Genomic DNA, 12105 nt, shown 5'->3' with positions numbered 1-12105 from the left:
TTTTTAACTCAATCCCACATGTTACAGGTGCAGTCTAGCTTACAAAACAGGCAAATCACTCGTTGGAGAATTTGCATATGAAATATAGATACACTGTACTTACTGGGGGGGCGTTGAACAGGCCAAGAATCTGACAGTCATTCAAAGATAGGAGGGAGGTCACATGATGGTAAAACCCCTTGATGTTTGATAGTTGATGGATCACTATTTATGCTGATATAATTACAAACCTTATTTAGCAATACAGATACACCGATGCATATAATGTATGGCATCAAATACATTCCCCTGCCCTCCCCCAACAGTCACAAATTTCCCAAATGCAAGATAAATGAACTCTAAGGCATTAATGGAGTGCCCCAGCTTACTGGTGGAGAAGGAAAGTATAGTCGCTGGATGGTTTCAACACAATGCATCTTCAGGTCCCAGTCCATGGACATACAACTTGTGCTACTGCAGATCACTTTGTGCATTGTCCTTAGGATGGCGGTGCTACCCCCGGTTGTGGATATTGTGGGTGGGTGGAATGATTGTGGGTGCTCCCTGGTGAGAGGAGGGAGCTCCAAGGGTGGGGAGTGTGTAGCATTGCCCCACCTTTTGGTGAGAGCGTACGTTGTGGTGGTAGCAGCAGAAGTGGGAGTGATGCTGCGACCTGTACACAAACGCTCATGTGTTTGGCAGGTGGGGTTGTTTGTCTTCCTGATACATTTGTGTTGTAATTTGTTAGCAGTGATTGTGATTTATTATGTTAGTCATTTCAGGTTATATTGATGTTTAAGATTTTTTAAAAAAACATGTTTGGTATTGTCTTAAATGTGTAATTCAATTTTTATGATGTTTAATGTTAATATTTAAGATGTTAATGTTTACGATGGTTTCTTTTCAAATCGTCTGAAATGGATAATTTTGTTTGATTTTTTTTTTTTTTTTTGTAACACTGTAAACCGCTTAGAGGCTTCTTTTCAAGTATGAAGCGGTATACAAATTAAATAAATTTAAAAAATTAAATTAAGTTATTCCTCATTGCTTTGAAAGAACCTATTGCCAAAAAGCAGCAGGGTTCATGTTCAATCAGGATTGCTTCCACAGTTATCTCTTGGGATTCCCACCTGTAGGAAAGATTATATATTTTTGTTGTTGCTATCTTGGAAAATCAAGCCAGTGCAAACTTAGGATGTATTCATTTATCTTTTTTTAGGAGCAGAACTGGAGCCCCAGAAGGGAACTGCTCTGGAATGAGTACAGGCGAGCCAGATCAGGCAAACTCTACTCTTTTGTATTGTTTAGGGTTGCTGTCAGATCACAGTGATTAAGATTATCACTGTGGATTTGCCTTGAAGCAATGCTAGACCTCAGTCTGAGATTGGATAAAGTAACATTAATAGCTGGTGATATTCCGGTGATGTTCCTTAGTGAGACAGAATTGTGAGAATATTGCTTCTTAAAACAGAGGGTATTCTGGAAGGACGAGCAGTTTGGAAGTGACTCATTCCCATTCCTCCAGCTAGAAGAAGAAGGCAATCTGGATGTGTGTGTGGAAATAAGCAAAGGAAATCTGCAGTTTGAATCAGAATGTAAGACTAAGACGGTAAGACAGTTTAAAGCATTGGATATAAACTTTTGGAGCTGCCTGTCTGGGGTACCTGACATAAAGCAGTGGAACTGCTGTATGTAAGAGTGTCCACCTATACTGAACTGGTATATTTGTAAATAAACACAAATATTACAGAAATGACTTAGATCTCCAGTCATCTCTCCTTACAAAAGAAACCAAACCCAGGTAAGTGTTTCCCCTGGAACTTTTCACTGGCAGGAAAAATGGGGAGCAGTAAGAGTATTGTTGTGGAATTTACACATTGGTTCAGGCTTTTGTGAGCTCTCCAAAATGGCCAGGCCTCAATATTGTTATGCATACTGCTGAAACTGCTTTTATAAGGCTGAGAAAGGAAGTAAGGCAAAAGTTAAGGGTTATAATGTATCAAAATGCTTGCTTGCATAGCCACAGATTGTCAAGGGAGGAATAAAGGAAATAAGGAGGGGGGGGAGGAGTAATTTGTATGTGAAAGGAAGCAAAAAGTTATCTTGACATGCATATTTTGTAGAAATGTAGTTACTTGTTTATGCCGAGTAAGGAAAACTCATGCCAAGTTATGGGACTGAGTGACATACGGTTATCTATCATCATGTGATAATTGTGCAATCATGTAACCTTGAAACAGTATATAAGATGAAGTGTGCAGCATGTTGGGGGGCTTGCACTGAGATCTTACCTCTGAGCAACCTCCCAAGCAATTGTTTGACAACAAAGCTATCTAATCAAAGCATCAATTCTGTGTCTTGAGAGTGTTGGTGGATAGGGCCTCCCAGCATTGAGCTTAGCAGGGGTTAGCCCAGTTGGGCTCCTGCGACAGTATGTTATCGTGAAAGGAGGTTTTCAAAGAGAGAACTTTTTGCACATTTTATAATGGGGGCCTTTGGGGAACTGAGCAGGGGTTGAATGGGGCTTGGCTGAAGCTGGAGCCATCCAACACCATTCAGTAGGTGTCAAACAGTAGCTATTGAATTCCAAGGAGCTAGAGCCAGAAAGAATGCAGAAGTCAGCTTCTGGGGAAATGGGAGAGCTTCCACTTCAGGCAAGATGGATATTTCTTCAACATCCTTGCTTAAAATCTTGAACCCTGGAATTACTGGGTGTCCTTTAGGGGAGAAGTTTAGCCTGTCATCTGCTTATCCCCTTTTTGCAGGTTTTACTTTCTGTTTAGCTAGTAACACTGCCAATTTCAGACTGGGAGTGTTTAAACACCAAACTGAACCCTCCCCACACAGAGATCATTCAAAACTGAACCCAGTTCTTTCTGTAATTTTAGCATGAATTAGAATGGACCTGGCTTTAGGACCACAGGAACCCTCCTTTCTGCCCCCCTTCCCAAAATTATCAAGAGAGAGGGTTTACAAGAGTGCCTAAGGATGGGGGGAAATTCGATTCAGTTTTTATTGAAAAGTTATCTAATTCACATTTGCCAAAACAATATGTGAACTGAAACACAGCCATCCTTCAAAAGTTGCACTACTCTGAATTTTACAATGCAGTTCTCCAGCCAAGTAAGATGCAGAACAATGCATACACTGGGGTAAACTTGTGCATACAAAGGCATACATTAATGACAATAAAATACAAAATGCATTATATTAGGGGACATTTGCAAAAATGTGTACATTAGACAAAGTTGCATATAAACTAAGGATGAGCTAGAATTCTACCCAATTCAAATTTGGTATCAAATTTTCCATTAATTCATTTATTTGCTTTTGTTGCGAATTGGGCTTTTATGTAGTAATTTTCTGTGGCTATTTTCAGAAATAGATTCCTTTTTAAAAAATCAGCGTTGAAAATATTGATATTAATATCAGTATTTTTACTGATTTCCCCAATTTATCGATATTCCCTTCAATTTATCAATGTTTCATTTCAAAATATTGGTATTTCCTTTAAAAATATCTATATTAGCATCATTTTTTCAGAGGGGAAAAAAGTATTGGTAACAGCAGCAGCTTGCGGACAAAGAATGTTAGGTTGATGAAATCGTTTTGAACTAGAACTGGCCAATGAATCCCCTCCCTGATACAAACATGTCCATAGTAGGAGAAATTTGTACTAAAAGCTGATGAATTTTCATGAGGCACTTCCAGGATAAAATCTTTCGCATTCGCCAGGACTTACACTCCAGTGTTATAGCAGGTGAATCAAGCAGAGTATCCAGAGCAGAGCCTTGTCCTGACTTCTTGGATGAGTTTCAGTTGGTACAGCTTGAGGACGTTGACGAGGTGCTTGGACAGGTTCGTGCAATCACTTCTGTGCTGGATCCTTGCCCTTCTTGGCTAATAAAAGCTAGCAGGGATGGAACAGCCGGCTGGGACAGGGAAATGATTAATGCTTCTCTACGAGAGGGGGTGGTCCCTGGCTGCCTGAAAGAGGCAGTAGTGAGACCACTCCTGAAGAGATCCTCCCTGGACCCAGAAAATCTTAATAACTATAGGCCAGTAGCAAATGTTCCATTCCTGGGCAAGGTCCTTGAATGAGTGGTGGCAGGCCAGCTCCAGACACTCTTGGATGAGACCGATTATCTGGATCCATTTCAGTCGGGTTTCAGGCCTGGTTTTGGCACGGAAACCGCCTTGGTTGCCCTGTATGATGACCTCTGTCGGGAGAGAGACAGGTGGATGTGACTCTGTTGATTTTCCTTGATCTCTTAGCAGCTTTCGATACCATCGACCATGGTATCCTTCTGGGAAGACTGGCTGAGTTGGGAGTGGGATGGACTGTATGGCTGTGGTTCCGTTCCCACTTGGCGGGTCGGCTCCAGAAGGTGGTGCTTGGGCAACAGTGCTCAGCACCCTGGACACTCCAGTATGGGGTTCCACAGGGGACAGTTCTGTCCCCCATGCTGTTGAACATCTACATGAAACCATTGGGTGTGGTCATCCAGAGCTTTGGAGTGCATTGCCATCAGTATGCTGATGACACGCAGCTCTATTTCTCGTTTTCATCTTCTTCAGGTGAGGCTGTCAATGTGCTGAACCGGTGCCTGGCTACGACAATGGACTGGATGAGGGCTAATAAACTGAGGCTCAATCCAGACAAGACTGAGATGCTGCTAGTGGGTGGCTCTTCTGACTGGATGGTGGATGTTCAATCTGTCCTGGATGGGGTTGCAGTCCCCCTGAAGGAACAGATTTGTAGCTTGGAGGTTCTCCTAGAACCATCTCTGTCACTTGAGGCTCAGGTAGCCTCAGTGGCACGGAGTGCCTTCTACCAACTTTGGTTGGTGGCCCAGCTATGCCCCTATCTGGACAGGGATAACCTGGCTTCAGTTGTCCATGCTCTGGTAGCCTCCAAGTTAGATTACTGCAATGCGCTCTACATGGGGCTGCCTTTGAAGACAGTTCGGAAGCTGCAGCTTGTGCAAAATGCAGCAGCCAGATTGGTAACAGGGACGAGATGGTTCGAACATATAAAACCGGTTCTGGCCCACTTGCATTGGCTGCCTGCATGTTTCCAAGCTCGATTCAAGGTGCTGGTTTTAACCTATAAAGCCTTACACGGCTTAGGACCACAATACCTGATGGAACGCCTCTCCTGACACGAACCCACCCATATACTACTCTCAACATCCAAGGCCCTTTGGGTGCCTACTGCGAGGGAAGCTGGGAGTCTGGCAACAAGGGAGAGGGCCTTCACAGTGGTGGCCCCCAAATGATGGAACGATATGGTTGATGAGGTGCACCTGGCACCATTACTGTTATCTTTTCGGTGCCAGGTCAAGACTTTCCTCTTCTCCGAGGCATTTTAGCATGTGTTTTTAAATTGCTTTTTAAAAATGTGTTTTTATTTATTTATTTATTTGTTTTTAAAACTTATATACCGCCCGACTAGCAATAGCTCTCTGGGCGGTGAACATAGATACAATAAAATATAATATAATACAAAAACATCAGTCTAAAATCAAATTTCACAATCTAAAAACAGCAAAGGCTAAAATCAAATTACAAACATTACAATCATTAACAAAAAATTAAAATGCCTCGGAGTAGAGAAAGGTTTTAACCTGGCGCCGAAAGGATGATAGTGTCAGCGCCAGGCGAACCTCCTCGGGGAAACTATTCCATAGTTCGGGGGCCACCACTGAGAAGGCCATTAATCTTGTCACTGCCCTCCGGGCCTCCCTATGAGTCGGGACCCGGAGGAGGGCCTTCGTAGCAGACCGTAGTGTACGAGCCGGTTCATAGTGGGAGAGGCGTTCCGACAGATATTGAGGTCCCGCGCCGTATAAGGCTTTATAGGTTAATACCAACACTTTGAATTTGGCCCAGAAGCGTATTGGAAGCCAGTGCAAGCGGGCTAAAACAGGTGTTATATGGTCAGACCGCTTCGTTCTTGTTAGCAGTCTGGCCGCCGCATTTTGCACCAGCTGTAGCTTCCGAACCGTCTTCAGAGGTAGCCCTACGTAGAGCGCATTACAGTAATCCAAACGTGAGGTTACCAGAGCATGTACTACTGATGTAAGATCCTCCTTACTCAGGTAGGGACGTAGCTGGGTGTGACGCCCCTTCCCTGGCTCTCCCTGTCAGATTCCTACCTGCGCGTGGCTACTGCCTGTCACTAGGCACCACCAGGGACTCCACCAGTCCGGACCGCTCTCTCTTATGGTTTCTCTCCCCGCTCTAGCACAGATCTCAACAGATCCCCCTGCTAGGCAACCACCAGTAACGTCCCAATACTAGTATTCCCAGAGACTCTGAATACTGGTATTGTTATTCTCTTCACCGCTGCCACCATTTGTTACAGTTCCCCTTCAGCCTTGGTCATTACCTTACCCTCCCTTCTGGTCTGTGAAACCCCAGCCAAGGATCAGGCCTTTGGTAAACCAAATTAAGTATTTATTACAGATAACAAAGCTAACAAGATTAACAAGATTTCTTCTTAAGGCACATAAGCATATGGTTTTACTCAATACTAATCCGAACTCCACCTCCCTCCTGGCAAACAACTCTCTAAACCCCACCAACCAACCCACTCAGTTCTCTTCTCCCCCCCGATTCCACTCTCACTCTTCCTTTTATACATTCAGCCATTTTAAACACTCAGCCAATCATCTCGCATTCTACTGCCCATTCACTCCCCCTCCTCTTTCACTCCACTTACCATGTATCTTCTAAAACAACAACACTTACCATATATACATTAATATAGAAACATCACACTGGGCTACCAATCGAAGTTGGTAGAACGCATTCCGTGCCACCAAGGCTACATGAGCCTCAAGTGACAGGGAAGAGTCTAGAACGACTCCCAGACTACGAACCTGTTCCTTTAGGGGGAGTGTAACCCCATCCAGGACAGGATATGTATCCACCATCTGATTGGAAAAACCATCCACCAACAGCATCTCAGTCTTATCAGGATTGAGTCTCAGTTTGTTAGTTCTCATCCAGTCCATTGTCGCGTCCAGGCAACGGTTCAGCACATTGACCGCCTCACATGAGGAAGATGAAAAGGAGAAGTAGAGCTGCGTGTCATCAGCGTACTGGTGACAACGCACTCCAAAACTCCTGATGACCGCACCCAACGGCTTCATATAGATGTTAAAAAGCATGGGAGACAAAAAATTTAAATTTGTATATTTGTTTTTAATGTTTTTAATTGTTTTAAACTGCCCAGAGAGTTTTGGCTATGGGGCGGTATACAAATGCAATGAATGAATGAGGACTTTAAAAATGTTTTTGCAAACTGATGTAGAAATGTGGAGAGCTGAACTTAAGTTTGGAAAACAAGAGAAACCAGAATTGACAGATTCATCCATTACTACCCACAACAAACATATACTCCACGGTCAAGACCTGCAGACTGCTACACGTGCATGGTTGTATTGAGGCCTTAAGCTTGTGCCTCTGAAGGATGTGAACCTTCCCAACTACTTTATTACCTCTGCTAATGAATACTCCAGGAAGGAAGCTCCTTTTAATGCAGGCTTTTTAAAAGGTGAAACTGACTGGCTTTGTTTTGCTATAGATAAACCTTCAAGCCTGTGCCTTTGCTTTAAGGTGAAACTGACCAGCCTGTGTGATTGCTTTGCTACCAATAAACTGATAAGCTTGGGCCTTTGCTTTGCTAGGGTGAAATAGAGAAGCCTGTGCATTTGCTTTGCATTCAAGAGATTTCTTGCTTTCTCCCAGGGCTGAGGAGGGAAGGATCCAATACGATTCAAAAGAAGGGAGGGGAGGGTGCCAAGTAGGCACCCTTTAAAGCCCTTGTTGAAACTGCCCCCATCATCTATGAGCGGAACATGTCCCTATTCCTTCCATGTTATTCCTACCTCTGGTACCAAAATCTGTTTAAAGAAGCAATGTCCAGAAACTCATCTACTTTGTTAATTGAGGTATTACTGTATAGGCTCCCTTACAAGGTTAGGAAAGTGGGACTGTTGCAGGGAAGGCAGGTGGTGTGGGATTGTGGCAGAGAAGCCCACAGCCTGACTAAACATTATGTAGGAGATCCATGAATGGGTCTCCTGGTGTTATGTTCTTCTTCTAAAAGCAGCTGATGGGGGGCATTCAGATTGGGGTCTAATTCCAAGTGGCCCAATTCAAAATGAGTCCAAAATTAAACAAGTTCATTAGAACTTCTCAGGGCTATTACTGCTGAGGCTCCCATGACTGAATATGCCCCTTCTACTTGCCCAGATGGGAGGATAAAACAGGAGAGTGGTACCCTCCCTGGAGACTGGGCAACATACAAATATAAAGAATACAAATATAAATATAAAATATATACAAATATAAATATAAAGAAGAAATGAAATATAGGTGCAAGACTGGGCTGTGAACCAGAAATTCCCTGGTTCAGAACTTACCTGTGCCATGAACTCACTAGGTGGTCTTAGGGTAGCAGCAGATTCTCCAAAATGGGGATCACAACACGGCCTTGCCTTGTATGCTTGTCATAAGGATTAGTCAAATAATGTATCTAAAGCATTTTGAACACAAAGAAAGTACAATATAAAATTCTAAGTATTAAATGAATGACAATATTAATGCCTCTCAAATGTTTTTTTCCACCCAGGTTTCTGTTGCTATTGTATTTCCTGAGCTCCTGGGATGAGAAAGCCTGCAAGTCTGAATGATAAATAAAGAGTAGATTAATGATCCAAGGGAGACCAACAAAATGTTTTCAAGAGTTGAGCCCATTAACATGTTCAAGGCTAGTGAGAGGAATAATTGAGAGGAAAGCTGATGATCTGAATACCAAACTATTGTACCCAAATAGTCCTTATTCTCCATTTCTTCCAGGAGGATTTTCTAAATGCTGCAGTTTGCTGAAAATGCTGTGGATATCCACATTTTGATGCAAGCCAAACTATTCATGTGTGAACAAGACTATCCATTATTCATTATTCATCATGTGCTCTGTTATTCTATTTTAGAAGTTCCAGTTGGGGAGCAGAGACAATGCTATACAATTTAGGTGGCCAATCACATGGCACAAAGAATGAATGGTTAAAATGAATGGATAATAGGAACAGTTTTGCAAAAATAAATTGAGTCCAAAGAAGATCAAATTAAAGCTGATTCACTGAAGTTAGCAAACAGAACTTGCCAAAGTTTAGTGAGTAAGCTAATTGCTATGGAAATCATAGTTGCCATGAACTGGGAGTGACGGCCTGAACTGGGTTATGATAGAGACATGGATGGTGCCCCACTGGTACTGGGGGTAATGTAAGAAGACCCTGGTCTTCTGGGAGGAGCCCTCCCAGAAATTGTCATGGAGATGAACAGCAACATGTCCCACGTGGCCCAGTAGTTTTCAGGTTGCCCCAGTTATACAAGAAGAATGTTATAATCACATGCAAGACATAAAACGGGATCCTATATGGCTTATAAATGAGGAAAGGATGGCTCAGCCCTAGCTCTAATTTCATTTGGACTTTAGCATCATCCAGCTCTCTGAACATTGTGGGCCCACTCTTGCTCCCCAAGATCATCCTTCTGGGAATTGTTTCATCTTCCATTTTGGGGGTGTATACAGTGGTGTGCTGGAGCCGGCTCATACCAGCTTGTGAGAGCCGATTGTTAAATTTTCGGGAATTTTGTGAGCCGGTTGTTAAACACAGCCATTATTAAAAATTAAAGGGAGGAAAATGGTGGTGGCTGCTGCACAGCTCACTGATGAGGAGCTTTTCTCTGAGCCGAGGCGACTCCGCTTCTCCCTGGGGCTGATGACAGAGAGCACCCAACCAGTCTACCTGAAGAACCTCAAGAAGCTCCAAGAGGAAGAATGGGTTGGCGGGGCCTGCACCACCAACAAAACCCAGAACATTAACAACAATAACCTGGGGGCAGGTAGAGGTGGTGGCAGCTTAGGGACTAGTCTGGCCAACACCAACCTTTCCTTCCTGTCTGGGGCGGTGGGAGCGGCCGGGTTTGCAGAGCTCCCCTCAGTAGAAGCGGAGGCAGCAGGCGGCGGCAAAGTTCTACTGGGCTTTAGCTCTGATGAATCGGATGTGGAGGCCAGTCCCAGGGGCCATGCTGGCTCTGCTGGCAGCCAGAGGAAACGAGGTTAAGCCTCACACCAGGATGCAAGGCCTGCAGCCGTCTTGGACGCTGCCTGCCTCAATAACAGCACTTTGGCGGAGGTGCCAGCTCGGAGGAAGCCCAATGCCTGGTGGGGAGCGACTGCTAGATGGGTGATGGGCATGGCTGGGGCTGGGGAGCAGACTGAGGGCAGAAGAGAGTTTGGGGATGGTGGTGAAGAGGAGGAGGAGAAGGAGGCAGCTGAGGAAGAGCAGCAGCAGGAATGCTGTAAGAACCAGGCAGTGAATGGGAATAGGTTAGTTTCCTACAGCGGCGCCAGTAGGAGGGACAAGTATTCGGAAGAGGAAGAGCCGGCTGTGGCAAAGACCTGGGCTAGGCAACAGGTATGGAGAGAGGAGTCACATGCTCGTCACTACCTGGCCAGAAGGAGCCTTAGCAAATCCGTTACCCCATTCTTGGCCCATGCATGTCCTGCAGCCGGTGATGGTTTGATGGAGACTGGCCAGGGGCAAAGTGTTGCTGCTGCTGGTGGCCTTTCAGTGAATGTCAGGGTGGTGGCCCCTACTGCTGGGAACAGTGACAGTTAGAAGTCAGGAGGAGGAGGAGGAGGAAGCAGCTGTGACAAAAAGTGGTGAATATGTTGACTCAAGTCTACTCATCCCCAGATACCTCAGCAGCTCTGCGAAAAAAGCCCACCAGCTGTTTCTTCCCCCACTGCTCACTGACTTGGACAGTAGCAAAATGACTGATTCTTTGGATGGTAACAGGAAACCAGCCAACAATCATATCCTCAGTGGTGGCTACAATGCTGAACCTAGGATATACACTGCTACCAACAGCCTCTCTCCGGGTGCTACTGCTTCCTCCTCTACTAGAATTAATCACTCCAACCACACAGGTTCAAATCATACTTCTCCAAAAAACACCTACAAACGAAAGCTTTCAGAGCCTGAGGAGGATCTTCTGCAGCAGTTCAAGAGAGAAGAAATATCCGCTACCGGAGGTTTCAGTGCTCATTACCTGCCTATGTTCCTCTTAACTGCTGGATGCTTGTTCTTTCTGATTCTGGGGCTCACGTACCTAGGAATGAGAGGTTCGGGAATAACTGAGGATGTAGGAGTTGATAATAAAAATCTGTTCACTGGGAAGCTTAATATAAATGCAAATGAAACAACTCTAATGAGTAGCTTATATAAACTTCATGATAAACTGGCACAAATAGCAGGTGATCATGAATGCGGCAACTCTATCAAGAAAGGTCTTTCTCTTCAGGAGGCGGCTATATATTTGAAAGAGAACTCCAGCTTTAGAGATCATTAAGTCTCTTCTGTTCAAAACAACATGCTTCTGTATGAATCAAGAAAGCCCTGCCCAGGGAGCACATACCACCAGCTCCATCAGTGGCCTGAAAGAACTGTTGGCCCAGCCCCTCCTTCATCTTCCCTGCAGCTGTTTAAGACCTGCGTGTGCTGAAGGAAGGCATAAGCAAGGAAGCCCAGCCCAGGCAGCTTGTGCCATCAGCTGCTGAAGAGACCATCAGTTGGCCTGAGAAGTCTCTGTTGCTCTATATTTTATTCTACTTATTTGTTTTAGTATCTTAAAATTGTAAACTGCCTTGGGTGCCATGGCAAAAAGGCAGTATATAAGTGTAGGTGAATGAATGAATGAATGAATTACAGTAGGGCCCCACTCATACGGCAGGGTAGGTTCCAGACCTCTGGCAAAAAGTGAAAACCGCCAAAAAGCAGATCAGCTGTAGCGCAGGGGTCTGGAACCTAACCCGCTGATCTTGCCAGAGGAGGAGAAGATCAGCTGTAGCGCACTACAGCTGATCTTCCCCTCCTCCTGCACGATCAGCTGGAGTGGGGGTCTGGTCGCACAGCTGAATGCTAGCTAATCTGGGACAGGAAAGCATAAAAAGACACCCCTGCATATAAAAACCCAGCGTTTCAGGGAGAGCGCTGAGTAGTCCATAAAATAAAAGGGTTTTGTGTTGTGCTATTTTAAATTGTGTGC

General features: G+C 44.5%; 1 pseudogene; it reads left to right on the top strand.

Annotated features, from left to right (window-relative positions):
• Positions 1–9695: 9695 nt before the first annotated feature.
• LOC133377118 (inner nuclear membrane protein Man1-like) lies at positions 9696–11409 on the top strand (annotated as a pseudogene).
• Positions 11410–12105: the final 696 nt, after the last annotated feature.

Source organism: Rhineura floridana, chromosome 1 (genome assembly GCF_030035675.1).
Source record: "Rhineura floridana isolate rRhiFlo1 chromosome 1, rRhiFlo1.hap2, whole genome shotgun sequence".
Taxonomy (NCBI): domain Eukaryota; kingdom Metazoa; phylum Chordata; class Lepidosauria; order Squamata; family Rhineuridae; genus Rhineura; species Rhineura floridana.
This window is presented reverse-complemented; position numbering and strand designations above follow the sequence as displayed.